The 12750-nt window shown below is 45.1% G+C and overlaps 1 protein-coding gene and 1 long non-coding RNA gene across 4 annotated transcripts in view; both read right to left on the bottom strand.

Annotated features, from left to right (window-relative positions):
* sulf2b (sulfatase 2b) overlaps positions 1-6724 on the bottom strand; it is a 66675-nt gene extending 59951 nt beyond the window's left edge. For all 3 annotated transcript variants that reach the window (XM_015045719.1, XM_015045721.1, XM_015045722.1), the window contains exon 1: positions 5893-6724. The gene's annotated coding sequence lies outside the window, so the exon portion shown is untranslated. The remainder of the gene's footprint in view (positions 1-5892) is intronic.
* Positions 6725-10578: 3854 nt separating this feature from the next.
* LOC106955507 (uncharacterized) overlaps positions 10579-12750 on the bottom strand; it is a 15959-nt gene continuing 13787 nt past the window's right edge. The window contains exon 2 of the long non-coding RNA XR_001426593.1: positions 10579-12319. This is a non-coding gene — a long non-coding RNA (uncharacterized LOC106955507). The remainder of the gene's footprint in view (positions 12320-12750) is intronic.

Genomic DNA, 12750 nt, shown 5'->3' with positions numbered 1-12750 from the left:
CTTCTTCTGCTGCTGTCCAGTGAGACGATCGCCGCGCTGACACATCATGAATGTTACATCAGAGGCTTTAAACTGAGACCAGAAGGAAGATTTCCTGCTGCTTCCATCAAACGTCGCCTGCTAGACGTTGGAAAGATGCTGGTCTTATATAATCCTAATTATTTAGAGCCAAATTGTTTCCCAGGATCAAGTTCATCGACTTTCAGCTGGAGCTCAATGTTAATCATCTCCAATATTTATAACTTGGCTAACTTCACCAGGAGTCATTAGAAAGCTGTAAAAGTTTCTTTATGTTTTTTTTCCTTCACAGTAAAATAAAAACCAACATGGCCGCAATCCATCAGTTTTATTTCTGCCTGTGGAGGATCTGCTGTTTCTGCAGGCAGCCAGCTGGTCCATGCAGCGTTAGCATCATGCTAAGAGACGCTAAAACAATCTAAATGATAAAACACAAGCTAATATAAACCACGCCAAAGATGAGCTAAGAAAAACAATAGATACCAAAAACTGACTAAATGAAGCTAAAATATAAGCTAAGCTAAAATAAGACGAGTTAAGACAATCTAATGCAAAATTTAAAAAAAGATAAAATAACAAACCAAGATGAAATGAACTAAAATGAAGTTAAGATAAGCTAAAATACTGATATGACTTTAAACTACTTCTTGATAAAAACACTAAAAATGTCTGAAAAACTTTACGCCCCTTTTTATATAATTACATTTCCGTTTCCTAGGAGTTAATCAGTTTGAGTTTTCCTCTTTATTCATTTTAATTTGTTCCTTTTGTAAATAATCTGCTGCTGATTTGGGACTGAAGCTCCAGTTCAGAACCAGTTCCTGTCCACAGGCCCGGACTTAGAAGGGTGAGGGCCCGTGGGCCTCAACCAATGTCCGGGCCCCACTTGGTCATGGTTATACAGTTGTGGTATACGGTATATACCACAGTTATAGTTTTGTATATATTGTAGTCTGAACATTATTTATATTCACAATAATACTGTATACCGTGTATACACTTGTACATACCTTTGTATATTTCTATTCACAACCTGTACATTCACCACAGCCATAGCTGTGGACATGTACATTGTATCATATTTGTACATCTGTATGATATTTAGATCACCATATACATTATATTTATAACTTGCTTAGGCACTTATATATACCCAGTATTGTAGCCACTGGGGCAGTGGCTCAAACAGATCCCAGGAACAACATCAGACATCTCAGTCCAGAAATGTGCAGTTCTAGGCACAGCCAAGATACTAGAGAAGAACCCTCAAGCTCCCAGGCCTCTGGTAGAGGACCTGAGCTCAGAGGATGAAAGAGAGAGAGAGAGACCACCCGCGGAGGGTGAGAAGGGAAATTTATACCCAACATTATCCAACTACAAAATTTAAAAACTTAGCCACTGTTCTCCTATGCTCAGCCATGAGAGAGGGCCACTAGACAGTTCTGCCCTCCAGGTCAACTCTCCATTTGCTCAGTTTACAAGTCACCCTATGGTTGCCTAGTTAGTCACTTTTTCGCTATATTTTGCACACAGACACAAAAAAATTCAGCAATTCGGGTTTTTTAAAGATCGGCCAAAAGATTGCAATTGGTGCACCGCTGCTTTCTTTTTCAAATAGCGATTTTTCTGTAGAACAGTTGATAACTGTAATCAATGTGAAGACCATTACTAAACAAAATACATTTACTAATTCTTAAAGTACTTGAACGTCTTGAATATGTCTACATATTAGACAGAACATTCCTAAGGAAGAAGAACTGGACAGTATTGTCTATTCATCCTATACATGTATTTATTTATCCTTCATTTTTATCTTTTTTCATCCGTCTCCATCTTTCAATTTTTATCAACCGAATCTTTCTCTGTAATTATCAGGTTTATTTCCTTACCAAGCTCAGACAGGTTATTCCCCCTCACAGCCAAACCTGGTTAAAACGTTAGTTCAGTGATGACCGGATGTCGCTGCGTGTCAGGGCAGGACGCGCCGCAGCTAATTTGGCCCGTCGCCATATTTGCTAGTTCCTCCCGCCGCTGCTAGCTGGAGGCTAAAGCTAGCTCCGCTTTTTAAAGATCGCATTGAGCAACAGAGCAGTCGCGTTACTTTTGCTGCTTTCATGCTTTTTAAATTGTTCTATTGCATTTTTCCAATAGAACAATTGGAAAAATTGTTCTATCCCGCTCTTCTTTTACTTTCGTTCCTGCTCCGCTGTCAGTGATGCTTTCAAAGCATCACTGACTTTTAACATCGTTGAAAATACAAAATACAGCCGCGGTGACCGGAGGATAACAGCCTGTTGGGATGTACTCACCGCTTGGAGCTGGCTTTCAAAGCGCGATCTGGAGAAGAATCATTTCTGATGTTTGTAAAGATGTTCCGATGCTTTAAAATTAACATCCATATTTTGACAGCTCCCTGCTTCTTGCTCAGCCAGCCCGAACACCCGAACCCGAACGCTCCACCGCCTCTGACTCCACAAGCACCAGATCAGACCCAGCTCCAGGTTCTGGCGGACCGTAGAGCCGCTGTTAGCTAGGCTAACGTTTTGAGAAGCGGAGAAAAATTATGGTTCGGTTCCATGTCCGATATGAGGTTTTAAAAAATCCCCGTTAGCTTGGATATTTTCTTCATCACCTCTCTGTCCCGCTCTTGTTTTACTTTCGTTCCTCCTCCGCTGTCATACTTTCTATTGTCCGCCATCGTGAGAAATCCCTCCCTGATGCCCCGCCCCCATGTGTAAGAAGCGTCCAATTTGGACCAATAACAATCAAGCATTCATGACGGACGTGTAAGAGCGGAAATACTATCTAAGGAGTTGTTTGGCGGAAAAAAGACCTTGGCGCCTCGGTTCTGTGGAAAGAGACTTTGGCTTCGCACCAGGTCAACCTGACCGAATTCTTTCCTTCCATTTGCGTGCAAAGCGCAAATGGAGCCAGAATTTACTGGAAAGGATGTCTGTTTGTGCAAGATAAAATCAACAATTTGAGATAAATTGTTCTATTCAGCAATTCTGAAATGGAGCAGATGTTGAGTTCGTGAGGTCCAAAATATTTTAAAGGTCGCCCAATACACACTCAGTATGAAGCGTGCCTGAATCTTTCTGCAAAACAACAGTTGCACGCCATTGGTTGAAACTTTCCAAAACACTCTGATGAAGATGAGAAGGTATAAAATAGGTTGGTGGTAAGACTTCGGAGAGATTTTTTGTGACAAGACGATGATGATGAAGATTTTGTACTGAACTGAAGAAACTGTAACGAGGAATCCGTGGAAGTGTAATAAATCTCCAGCTCGTCTATGGCCTAGCAGCAAGAACTACGTCTCTGTGCATTATTTCTTTTACTTAGATATTTAAGAGTATAGCCACCTTTCTAATCCTCAATAAAAGTGGTGACACCCGACGTTGAATGAACAATTGACCAACCAGGGGAAGAAAGGTGACTCGCTTCAGCCTGACTGTGGACGGGAGCCGTCTGGGCCCAATCACAGGAAAGAGGTAAGCTTTTATCTCTTTTACTTGTTAAAAACAGAACGGTTTCCTGTCTGCTGGCGGTCTGAAGTGCTAAAAAGAGTGATTAAGTTCTTTCTGCTTACCATAGGCGAGTAATTTCTTTGCGCAAAGAACGAGCTGCCAAAAATTTGAGACTCATGTATCTCATACATTCTGGAAACATGCAGCTCGGAAAATAAGCACTTTTTCAGTCTGGTCTCACCCGTTTTGGTGACGGTAACAAGTTGACAGCTGGCTCTCACTACTATATTTTGTAAAGAGTGCTCTTTGCAATATTTTTATTATTAGTTTTAATTAACAATGGATTCGTCTCAATGTAGTGCGATGACCTGGTCAAATGATGAGGTAATTTTTTCTTCCGTATTTCTCCTGGCAATACGTAGAAGTCGTTCAGCATTTTGTCTTCTGAGGGTAGCTTGTTGGCGGAATTTAATTAATTGTATGAGGTTGATGAGCAGCAAAATTAAATCCATGTCGTCCATTGTTGTCGTTGTAGTAGTAACTGTTCTTCTTTATTAAATTGGCAGTTAGCAACCAACCAACTCAAACCACATTGTTTAGTTTTAAAAATAATGACGTCCGGCACCGCTGGATGGCAGCCCGGAGAGCAATGCGCACACAACCGTTCCGTTCCGCGCAGTGCGAAAGCGCCTAAAATACCAGAGTAAACATTCACATGAAATATGATTTTATTGGTTATTAAGAGTAGTATAAACATGTTTTAGCATCTAATGTTCAACAGAATGTAAATATAAACAGATAAGTTATGTTTAATTTGCCTTTTATGTTGGTTTCTTTCTGGGGATGCACCGATGTGAAAATCTGGGCCGATATCAATATCCGACTATAATCCTGCTGTCTGGGCCAATAATCAATATTTACTGATATATGAATTCTCTAATGTTTTCACACCTTTGGAAAGAAACAAATGGCAACAAGATGGAAATAATTCCCATTAGCTTGAATAACCAAAATTAATTGGTTGTTAATTTCAGCCTGGTTTAATTTACTGCAGCAATTCTGACCAATATCGGCTGATACCAATGTTACTGCCGATATATCGTGTATCATTATTTTTCCACTTTGAGTCAAATTTATTTGTACAGAACATTTCAAAAACACAGCAGTTCAAATAAAACAACTAAATGAAAAGTTTTAATTCAGATTAAATCATAGATGATCCTGTTAATCTAAAGCAGCTTTAAACCAACAAGTTTCAGTCAAAGTTCAGGTTTCTGGACGACTGAGGTTCAGAGAAGCTGAATGGGTGATTCTCCATGTCTGGGTCCGGCTCTGAATCAGAACAGGAGCCAGATCCAGAACCAGAACCGGAGCACAGCAAAGCTATGCTAACCTAAATTAGCTTCTCAATGCTAAACATGTAGCAGCTAATGCTAATGTTAGCGTCCACATTTCTAAATGAAGAAACTCTGGAAACGTTTTTGCTCCAACCTGATGAAGATCAGGCTGCTGGGCTCATGTGTCAATTTATCCAGTTATTCAGGTTTTAAACTGAAAATGTTTCTTGTTTTGTGGCTTCTGGTCAAACCAAGATGTTAAAATGTATTTAGTGTTTGAACTATGAAAGCAGCAGCTCAGAGTTTCTAGAGGAATCTGAGATGCTAACATCTGTAGCGCCGATCTGGACCTGTGAAGGTCAGATGACAAAGTTGCTGCTTGTTGTAAATAATAATGAATTATTAATAAAAACATTATTACTGTTAATATTATGACCTGAGCAGGAAGGCTGACAGGTTTCCTCTAAACAACCAGATCTGCAGTTTAAACCTTAAAGAACAGTTCAGTTCAAACTGATTCACATTTTGAACTGAAAGGTTGAATGTGAATCCTGTCGCAAGTAGCTGATCATAAATCAATGATCAATTCGTATGTAAACCAAACAGCTGAGCCGCTTTCCGCCTGCTTTCTCTGCAGGAGGCCCTCTGTGCCATCACCCTAATCTTCATCTCCCTCCAGAGTCTTCATCACATTCATGCCATCATTCCCAGCCATTGTGGGGTATGAATACTTTTGAACCCTAAATGAACGTTTGCAGCTCAGAGTTTCGGTTTAAACCACAGCAGAGGAAACTTTCCTCTCCGTCCTTCATCAGGAAACCGTTTCGTTTCTCACATCTTCCGATTGTTTGGTCTGGTGCCGGTTCTGGTGCCGGTTCTGATGCTGGGTCTGATGCCGGTTCTGGTGCCGGTTCTGTGTGTTAATGATCCCTGACAGCCCTGGACTGCAGGAGGCCCGGCGTCTCCTCCGTTCCTCCTGCAGTCGATCAGCTGACGCTCCGCAGCACGAAGCAACAAACGCAGCAACAACTGAAAACAGCAAAGTGGGGCAACGAGGAGAAACTCACCTCCTGCTGCCGCCGTGCCTCCTGCAGCTCCTCCTCTGCTCCTCCTGCAGCTCCTCCTCTGCTCCTCCGGGCTTCAGCAGGTGTTCTCCTCTCTCACCGGACCGGCAGGAGGAAGATGAAGATCAGACTGTGTAGCTGTTGCTCCCATCTACGGATCCACTAGAACTTCTGCTCATGTTTTCCTGCTGAGGAGCAGCAGGAGGAAGTTTTCCTCAGATCGGACTTTCCCACACCTCCTTCCTTCCTCCCTCCTCTTCCTCTCAGTCTATCGCCGTCCCAGAGTTCAGCGGTGCAGCCGCCGCTGCTCAGGCCATCTGTTGCAACACGTCTGTACGCCTGTCCCTCCACCCTCACTGCTCCTCCTCCTCCTCAGGAGGAAGGAGGGACTTTGCTCTGCCTGTGAGCCAATGAGGAGGTGCAGACTCCTCTCTCTCCCTGGCTGGAGGGGCGACCCGAAAACGGGACAAAACCAGACAAATCCTGGGGGGAGGACATGCAGACGGTTTGAAACTGTCAGAGCAGCAAAACGGAAACAGATCAATAAAATAAAGTCTGCAGCAAATCCAAAAACCAGGCCTGATTGGCTGCTGCAGGTCATGTGACACAAGTCAAGTATTTCCCTTGAAGTGGAAAGATTTCTCTGGGTCAGTTTCAGTAAGAGCTCCAGACTGATGGCGGGTTTGCTGCCTCCAGATGAATCTCTGGTCCAGACTGAAAAGAGCAGCTGGATGTTTTCCATCCTGGGCTTCAGAGCAGAGACGCATCTAGAAGCTCTGGATCTGGACGCCGCGGCTCCTTCAGTCTGATCAGCCAACCGGATCCAGACGTTGCTGAACCTAAAGAACACGCATCAGAACTTATTTCTTCCCACAAATATTTAAAAACTGTGAAAAAAATAAATAAAAGCACGCAGCCATAAATTTCCCAGTTTGGGTTTTCAGAAAGTCGGGACCAGCCAGAGCTTCACCTGAGAACAATCTGCCCTTCATTTGGCTCCAAGATAAATACAAGTATGTAGTTTATTATTCTAGAGCAAACATTCAGGTTGGAAGACATTGACATCAGTTTGGTATCGACGGACATAAAATGAATCGTTTTCTCAGCCGACAGCAGAGCGTCTGAAAACCTGACGTGAACTGTTCTGTCCTCATAACTGATTTATTCGCTGAAACCCTTTCAGTCCTGGAGTGAAATGACTCAGAGAAGCTGAAAGAAGGAAATTCATCCTCCTGACTTTGACTAGACGCCTGAATGTTATGAGGCTGGAAAACCGATGAAACGTTTTTCCTTCCAGGCAGCTGGGAGGCGCCGTTAGCTCACCTCCTGTTAGTTATTATAAGAGCCACTTCTGAGTATTTTGTTTCCATCAGTGGAAATGATTTTACTGAAATGATTACAAGTACATTCAGTATTTTTCTGCTCTGAAATTTAAGTAATTATTCCCTAAAAAGCTGCTAAAACCTGCTTTTGTTCCATCGACATCTAAAGACATTATTTTCTGGTATCTATAATAATTTGTTGCCGAGTCTGGTTGGACTCTGTCGCTCTGCAGATTTTTTACACTTCAGTTCTTTTCATTCAACATTTTTAAAGAGTGACTAAACCAAAGTTAACTGTTTTATTGCAGATCATTTAAATTGTTCCGTTAGTGTTCTGTGTTTGTGTTTGCATAGAAATCAAGACATTTTCATATAATTTGCATAATTCAGCAGTTTTCGGCCTGAAAGTGTCTCAGTGCTGCCCTCTTCAGGCTGGACAGTGGCTACTGCAGGTGGATGGTTCTGTTGGTCCTATTGGACCTGTTGGTTCTGTTGGTCCTATTGGTTCTGGTGGACCTGTTGGTTCTGGTGGACTGGTCGGTTCTGGTGGACCGGTCGGTTCCATTGGTTCTGTTGGACCTGTCGGTTCTGGTGGACCGGTTCGGTTCTGGTGGACCGGTCGGTTCTGGTGGACCGGTTCGGTTCTGGTGGACCGGTTCGGTTCTGGTGGACCGGTTCGGTTCTGGTGGACCGGTTCGGTCCTTGGACTCCACTGTAGAATCGTTTTGCTGAATCTCATGTAACTCAACTCGTCGGTTCCAGTTTATTTTCTCGTCATTTGCTGATATTTTACTTTGATCAAATCAAGTTTTCAGCTGAAAGGTAAATGATTCTCTGCAAAACCTGAAAAATGTCCTGCAGGTAAAGTCTGCAGGTTTAATCCTCACGTTGTTGGTTTAAAACATTTCATGAGAACTAATTTCACTTCATTTTAAGGAAACGTCGTGATGTAGATTTTGAAAGCAGAAGCTGACGGGACGTAGATGCTGAACATGAAGCACACAGGAACCGACACGCTGCAGCGTTCAGCTCCTGGTGGCTCATGGGTATTCATGCAGCCAGAGCTGAACAGCAGGTCTGCTTGTGGCCTTCCCTGCTGAAGCACCAGACAAGTTCAGCAGTGAATCTGAATCGATTTCATTAAATTAGGCTGTAAATGTGTGTAAATGCCACGGCTCAGGGGTCAACAGGTGAAAACTGCTGCAGCTGCAGATTTAGAACCAGCAGACAGCAGAGCGGGAAGCAAAATCTGAAAACTAAATTAATATTTCAGAAACAAAAACACCAAGAATAAACTTTGGCCTTTTGCTTGGATTGACACGAGTTTCTGTGCAGAACCCAGAGCTTCACGTGAGCCTGGCTGTCTCCTGCCTGCTCAGGTTTTATGACTCATCTAATCTTCATGTGATTATGGAGGTTAAAGGGGCATTATGAAGATTTACGTCTGAATAATGTGCTGCAGTGTTGGGTGACTGAGAACCGAAACAATGAGGCTCACAGTGAGGAGGGATGTTGACCGGAGCCTGTTCAGCAGAACTCTGGCTGGGATGGAGGTCCGATTCGCTCCAGGTTTGGTTCTGGTCCCATTTAAGTCAATCAGACCCAGGAAGCAACAGTTAGGCATGTGAAACTTTGAGCTTGTTCACAGAAATACAAACAAACGTTGGAAATATTTGTTGTCACATGGAACTTCGACCAATCAGTGAAGGTTTCCCTGAGTGACCAATGAGCCGACAGCCACGTTCAGCATGGAGGAACATCTCCTTAGATGTGAGACCCCCAGACACCTCACACAGAGAAACGCCATCGAATGGAAACCCGGTGGTTCCAGGATGAACTCGCCCAGTGAGTCGTCTCCACTAACAGTTTTATATTGTCTTGCGTTTTGTATTTTTGCTAAGTTGAGGATTTTAACTCCACAGCTGCAAACTTCAGTCAATTCCAGGAAAATCTTGTGGCTTCATTGTCGATGGCTCGTCTGTCACAGACTGCTTTGGAAATGATTCCCTCCGATTCCTCAGCCAATCAAATTTCCTGGAGACAAGCAGTCTGCGAGCGACTCACAACAAGATGGCGTCCGATGTGTCGGGTTGGAGGTGTTCTGCCTGAGCGTCGAGCTCCTTAGAGAAGGTTCTGCTTCTCCCCATCTGATGAGGCGGGTCCAGGAAAAGGAGGAGCGTTTCCTCCGGGTCGGACAGAACAGCCTACCTGCCTTCAGCTCCGTCAGGGAGCTGGCGTTTGTTCCTGAAGGACGGCAGGATGGAGATCCTGCTGTGGTGTGAGGACAGAGCAGAGCGACAGTAAAGCTCTGGATCCGTCTACGTTCTGACCCAAAGCCTGGGGGCTGAGCAGTTCTGGTAGGAGGAACTGCATCATGGAAACGAGTCGCCATCCAGGCGGATCCAGAACCATCCCTGCAGGAGCTGAAGCCATTTTCCATCAGCATGGCTTCAGCCGGTTCTGGCCCGGTCCGACCGGGTCAGATTCATCTCCAGCAGCATTAGCTGAGCGGCTCTGGGGTGACCGGCGCCGGCCGGGCCGCGTACTGCTGGTCATGTGGTTTACATCGTTTGGCTGCATTAAACCCAAACGGTTTGAAACCATGTAACGTAGATCTATGGCTGGTAGTTGCTGTAAACATCCTGGAACACAGTTCTTGAACCGGCCCACAGGGACAGAAACGCTCAACTGGAGCAGAACCGGCCTGGACGTTAACCGCCTGACTCTGTTTGGGAAGAGTGAAAAGTCAGCACCTTAACGACGAGCCGGTCACGAGTTTCCAGTTTCCTCAAAGCCGTTTCACATGAGGCGAATCTTCAGAGGACCCGAGTCGTGTTGGGCTGGAATGTGGGCCGTTGAGCCAGCAGATAACGATGCTTTTTGGAGCCGAGGACACCGAGCTTTTTAATTTGAGTCATCTGGTTCTGACCGGCTCAGACTGGAGGTCAGATGCGTCTCGTTGAGCATTTAATTCTCTGCTCTCTGGATGCTTCCTGCCTGTACTGCGACGCTGATGCCTGAAATATGTCCAAGCGAGAATCTCAGCGGCGTGAAACATTCCAGGCTCGGCGCCGCGGCAGGGACACGCAGCTGCTGCTGGGCGACGGGACCAGAGGAAGACAGGAGGCCGACCGGCCCGGTTCAGACAGCAGTCCATCCATCGTCCAGAAAGAAACGGAGCAAGTCAACTTCTTCTTGACTTACAACCGTCAGAGTTTCACCAGAAACTACAGGTCAAATTCAGAGGAGAATCAGATCAGATCCCAGCTTACAGCCGGGATCCTGTTCCACTGAGGACAGGATCCGCTTTCCTCCAACTTCAGAACCGTCTGTTTTTTTCAAAAGCACAACAAATATCAATTCAAAGTCCTGACAAACAAGTGACTTTAATTCAATCAATACACACATGCTAATTGATCCTGCTGATCAAACAGTACAATAAGTTCAATTAATTATTCAAATTACTTTAAACATTTTCTAAGTAAATGAATCATTGACTTCATACAGAGTGTGAAAGTAGCGTCAGTGGAGAGGAAAAACTCCCTTTAACAGGAAGAAACCTGCAACAGAACCAGAACCAAGAATCAATTTGTTCAGAAACTCCTGAGTGGAGCAGAAACACACCTCAGTGTGTGTGTGTGTGTGTGTGAGACACCATGAACCGTGGAAAAAAAACTCAGCAGGACGACCAATGGAGCAGCAGCTTCCTGAGCCTCATGGCTACGTCAGGAATCAGTGGAGCAGCGGCGGAGACGAACATCTAAAGCACTAAGCTAAGCTAAACACTGAGCTAAAGCACTAAGCTAAACACCGAGCTAAAACACTAAGCTAAACACCGAGCTAAAGCACTAAGCTAAACACCGAGCTAAAACACTGAGCTAAACCACCAAGCTAAAATGCTGAGCTTCTCCATTCCTTCACACTGAGGAACAGAAGCTGAAGGCGCTCAGGAGGCTGCGGGTCACGAGCCTCTTTAGGGTCACAGCAAATACCGTCCGGTTCTGAAGTTCTGTCATGTTCGGCTCCCAGTCTGCAGGTACTGGGAGGGACTGGTTTCCAGTCACTAATCCCGAGGAACAAACCTGCTGCTCAGCTTCCAGAACCAAGAACAGAACGGCTGCTGATGGTTCTGCTAACTACTCTCCAGATAAGATCAGCACTGCTGTAATGGTCCCAGTAATGGTCCCAGTAATGTCCCAGTAATGTCCCAGTAGTCCCGAATGTTTCCACAGTAGTCCACCAGGTTCTGGGAATAATTGCATCCAGAATCCCTGCAGGGATCCAGAACAACTGGAAACGATTCCAGGTTTAACTGGTTCCAGGAGGAAATCTCTCCTCAGGTTGTTCACACCCAGAGTGCCCCGACTGTTACCCCGGGGGGCAACAAGGCCGACCTCTCTTCCCCCGACCCCCCAACCAGATCACAGCATGTAGTAACTGAAGAGTTCAGAGTTCATGTCACTGATTTTATCAGTCTGAGCAACAGCAGGTCATGCTGAGTGACTCTGTCCCAACGCGGAAATCACTGCATGATGCAATGAACTGCATGCTAAGCTAACCCAACAAGCTAAAGTGCTAAGCTAAACTGCTAGCGCAGCTTGCTGGATCTCATCACTAATTTCAAAGCACCGACACCAAAGTTGTCAAAGTTTCTCCTCCGTGTCTCCAGGTCGGTTTCTACCGGGCCGATCTGGACTTTCCTAGCTTCTTTAGCGGCTTCCCCTCCCCAGACTGTTTCTGATAAATGTGTTGAATGTCCATCAGCTCCTGCCTGGACTCCAGCAGGCTGCGATTCCATCCATCCTGTGATGTGAGCTCCGTCTGCTCTGGATCTGAACCAGGGATCCAAAGATGGCCGCCGCCCAAAGGCCCGGCTTGTCGTCATGTTTGGTTTTAAAACGAAACAATCTGCATCCATGTGGAAACACCAGAGCAGTCTCCCAACCCATCCGTCAGACGAAACGTGTTTCCATTCAACAAGCTGCAAATTAGCCTGACCTCTGACCTCTAACCCCCCGTCTGAGCATGCTCTGTGGCCTCGGCATCCATCCGTCTTGGCCGGCTCGCTCCTTTCTTCTCCCTCTCGTCTTTAGAGGCCCTGTCATGGCCTGACACACACCAGCCATCAGTCAGACCACACACACACACACACACACACACACACACACGGGAAACGAGGGGGAGACAGTCATTAATGCCACAAAGGAGGCAGAGTGGGTAAACCAGCATCTGATGGACGGATGGAGTTTAAATAGAAACTGAATAAAGAAAATATCTGTTAAAGTTTCACTTCAGAACCGAGAAAACTTCAGGCGCTCTGCAGAGTTCAGACGGTCGTCACAATAAAATGGATTCCTCCGTTTCTCTGGTGTGGAGGAGACGATCATCACGGGTGTGTGTGTGTGTGTGCGTGCATGTGTGTGTGTGCGTGCATGTGTGTGTGTTAGGGCTGTAGGATAATATCGATATCGCGATATATATCGATATTTTCTTTCCTAGAAAAAAAAAATCGATATTCATCCGCAAGTATCGTAACATC

Source organism: Poecilia latipinna, unplaced genomic scaffold (genome assembly GCF_001443285.1).
Source record: "Poecilia latipinna isolate Pla-1442-1.1 unplaced genomic scaffold, P_latipinna-1.0 Scaffold741, whole genome shotgun sequence".
Classification (NCBI taxonomy): domain Eukaryota; kingdom Metazoa; phylum Chordata; class Actinopteri; order Cyprinodontiformes; family Poeciliidae; genus Poecilia; species Poecilia latipinna.
This window is presented reverse-complemented; position numbering and strand designations above follow the sequence as displayed.